General features: G+C 37.8%; 1 pseudogene; it reads left to right on the top strand.

Annotated features, from left to right (window-relative positions):
* Positions 1-808: 808 nt before the first annotated feature.
* On the top strand, positions 809-3,369 carry LOC122750965 (annotated as a pseudogene).
* The last annotated feature ends 641 nt before the right edge of the window (positions 3,370-4,010 follow it).

Below are 4,010 nucleotides of genomic sequence, written 5' to 3'. Positions count from 1 at the left end.
AGTTGGGGGAGTCAAAATACAAATAACTTTATATAAACTATATACAAACAATACACACATAAATATAATAAATTGAAGAAGATCTTAGAGGGAAGGCTCAAGAGGAACTGGGAAAGAGTTTTTACAGAAGGTGAGATTTTTAGCTGAGACTTGAAGAAAACTAGGGCAACAAGGAGGTAGAAATGAGGAAGGAGAAGGTCCTGGGCATGAAGGACAGTCAGTGAAAATTTCTGGAGTTATAAAATGGAGTGTCTAGTTTGAAGTACAGGCCATTGTCACTGAATTTCAGAGTATGTGGAGAGAAACAAGGTTTAAGTAGACTGAAAAGGTAGGAAAGGCCCAGGTTCTGAAGGGCTTTAAATGAGCAATATGATTGGTTGAGATTTTTCAAGGGGGGGATAGTATACCTTGCCCCATTCTTGACTTTGTAAATTTATTGGGCCTCTTCTCATAGCTTTCAGTGTAGTCTGTAAAACATAAATTTCTCAAAGTCATTGCCTCACTTCTCCACAGAGACAGGTATAGCTCATTAGGGCTTCAAGGCTCAGTGAATGTAATGTAAGCAATGAAAGAACAAAAGTAAAATTAAACTTATTCATGGCCTAAATCTCTTATTTTATTCTTAAATCTACTGTGCCAGTCTTCAGACACCACAGCATTGAGGAAAAAGAGGAACCACACCAGCTTGGAAGGAGAAAAGTTACAGGTAATTCAAAATTATTCAGTCTTACAAATAAGCAAACAGAAGTGCTAGGCTCAGAGGACTGTGGAGTTCAAAGGAAATCTTGTTGAAACTTTCATTTTCCAAATGAAGAACCTAAGACTCAGAGACATAAATGTAACAAGCCTGGGGGTCAAGGACTCTACTGTGAAAGTGGAAGAAGAGATTCTAATCAATAATGAAGACAAAACTAAGGAAAGCACGATGGTGCATGGGACTGTGCTGCCAATCGATGTTCAGCAGAGAGAAAATGGGACAGCTGTGATGGCAGCATGGGCCAAGCTGGTGGCAGATGCTCGGGCCAGGATGAAAGCAGCAACCCAAGGGCTTACCCTGACACAACCAGAAAGCTTTGAGGAAGCTGTTACACATATTCCAAAGAAAACAAAGTCCAATACGGTTGCCTCAACACTTCTGAAATCCCGGAATGATGATGTTCCTCTTATGTCCACCCCTCTGCCTCCTCTGCACAGCTTATCCTGAAATAATGTTCAGGCCTGGTGCCAGAGACTCAATATCAGTAAAACTGGCCAGATGCAAATTCTATACAAGAGACTTTTGGAGCATGTGTCTCCTTCTGAGCAAGACACCCCCAAGCATGGAAGAAAAGGCCTAGTGGATAAAAATCAAAATGGAAACTTCAGTTGAGAAAGATTATCCAGGTGAAAGTCAGATGGTGGCTAAAGCAGCACAGACACAGATCCCACAGCATCTCATAGTTACAACAATCAGGTTAACATTCACTCAGAATTTTTTGTACAGTTCTTCATATATACTTCTTGACTTAATAATTGCTGTTTGACCCTAGGAAAGTCACTTAACCCCTCTGAATTTCAATTTCCTCATCTTTAAAATTGGGATAATAATACTTCTATTTAATTTCTGAATCATAAGCTCTGCCCTCATCTCAATTTCCTAGGGTACTTATCTAACAAGATTGAGTCTCAGTTACCTAAACTTGAAGTTAAATATGAGAGATTTGTGTTATTGTACCAAAATGATTTATTTATTTGCAACATTTAAGGAGATTCCCATAAGTTATACACAGCCTGAGCCCAAAGAAAGGATTAGCTGACATATTTGATTCCTTAAAATAGCTTTTCATCATAGCTAATAATGTCTCTTCCTAAACTTACTTTTCAGTTCATTTACTTGGGCAAGAACTAAAATATCTTCAATATCTAAGTGGTTAGGTTGACTGTGAATATTGAAACAGAAGGCCAAGTTTATGGGCTTATTATTGTTGTTGTTTTTATGATCTGTTATGATTCCATGGACAATATATTTAGGAACAGGAAACAAAATGACTTGGATTGCCCTACAGTGGTAACAGCCACAGAAAGCAGTGGGTTCAGTTTATGAGAGTCTGTGCCAACAGTTCATTTTTCCCTCCCAAACTTCCTGGTTCTAATGCTTTGGGATCCACTCAAAAGCCTATAAACAATTGTTTTTGCCAAGTGATGAATGGGATGTTTTCAATCAAAGGTATGCTATTCAGAAAAGAACGTCACTCTTTAGCAAACTTTATGCAAATGTAGCCAAATTAGATTTATTAAAGTGATGAAAGAGAGTGGGGAATTTTTAATGAGTAGCACTGCTTGCGTTATCTAAGTGCAAGGCAGATGTAATGATGCATTATAAACACAGAAAATTTAATCAGTGTAGGAAAAAATATAATGAAATGGTTGTTTAAACACTGTAAAGCTAATGTTATAGTCATTACTTACCATTGAGCAAGGCATGGAACACATTACCCAGGCTATATTTGATTTGTGATCCTGCCTACAGCATCTGGCCCTTTGCTCCATTTTTATTTTAATATAATTTCTAAACCCTCAATCTAAACCCAAGAATACATACATAATAAGACTTATATACTCTGAGACTCATTCTAAGGAATACTCTTTTCCTTTCCCCTCTCTAAAGAATCTACAAAAGCAGGGATTGCGAACCTTATCTGATTAGATAGCAAACACTTTAAAAAGAATGATTTTTATGGGAAGAAAACTCTCTTCCATGGCTTTGAAGGGACTAATAATGCTGACTTTAATAAATGTTGTCTTCTTAATCTTGTCAGAGAAAAGAATGGAACAAGTCTTCACTTTTCACAATACCCCTTTCAAACAACTGACTTGTAGGACTTGAAAAGCAAGTAAGGAGTGATTCTTCCAGGGTGAAGAGGAAAGAGTAAAACATTCTAAATTTTACCACAACAGAGAAACACCAATTAACCAGAGCTCCACTGACTGCACCCCCATTGTAAGGAAAGCAAATGTGCTTGTGAATGTTTAGTAGGAAAAAAAGCTTTTCAAAAATTTTTATTATTCAAAGCAATTTCAGTTAGCAGAACCAAGTTAACTCTATAGCAGTGAGTTCAACAGTAATCTTTACTAGAGTATGTAACTACAGAGAAGTTTCAGATTTAGACTTTCAGAGAAAGTCTAGCTACTGACAAATATTTGGCCAGGGAAAGAAAGAAAGAATGGCCACTATTTGAGTTTGGCTAAAACCCAGAGTGTAGAAAGGGGAGGAATGTGAGATAAGACTGGAAGGGTGGATTGGAACCATATCACGGAGAGCCTTAGTGTGGCTAAAAAGTTTTTATTTCATTTGGCAGGCAACAGGGAGCTATTAAAGGCCTTTGTTGAAAAGCATGACCTTATCTAACTTTATCAGACCTGTGTATTAGGAAGATGACTTTGGCAGCTGCTTAAAGGATTGATTGGAGGAGGGAAAAACTAATGGCATGAAGACAGAAAACTATTACTATAGTCTACCTGTGATATGATTATCAGTGGGAGTGGAAAGGAGAAAATAAATGTGAGAAATATTGTGGAGAAGGAATTGACAGATTTTGCCAACTGATTGGATGGATGCAGGGGGTTGAGGGAGAGGGATTTTTTGACATTGAGTCTAGGTGCCTGAGACAATGGTGTTATTAACAAATAATGAAGTAAAGAGTAGAAACTGGTGTTGGGGAAAAGATAATGAGTATATTTTTAGATATACTGAGTTTGAGATGCTAGTAAGATAGCCAAGTAGAGCTTTCTGGCAGACAGTTGGAAGGAAAGGGCTAGGGGATGGGGAATCAGGGGTGGATAAATACATTTGGGAGTTATCTGCATAAAGACAATAATTGAAGTCATGTGGATAGAATTGCAAAGCAAAAGGATGATAACTGTTGTCTGAGAGATCAAGAGGGAGCAAAAGGACAGGTACTTGCTTATGTAGCATTATTTAAGGGCCCACAAAAGCCCCACTCTCCAAATTATTTCACTGATGGGCCTGT

This window comes from Dromiciops gliroides, chromosome 1 (assembly GCF_019393635.1).
Source record: "Dromiciops gliroides isolate mDroGli1 chromosome 1, mDroGli1.pri, whole genome shotgun sequence".
Taxonomy (NCBI): domain Eukaryota; kingdom Metazoa; phylum Chordata; class Mammalia; order Microbiotheria; family Microbiotheriidae; genus Dromiciops; species Dromiciops gliroides.
Note: the sequence above shows the minus strand (reverse complement) of the source record. Positions and strands in the feature narration are given on the sequence as shown.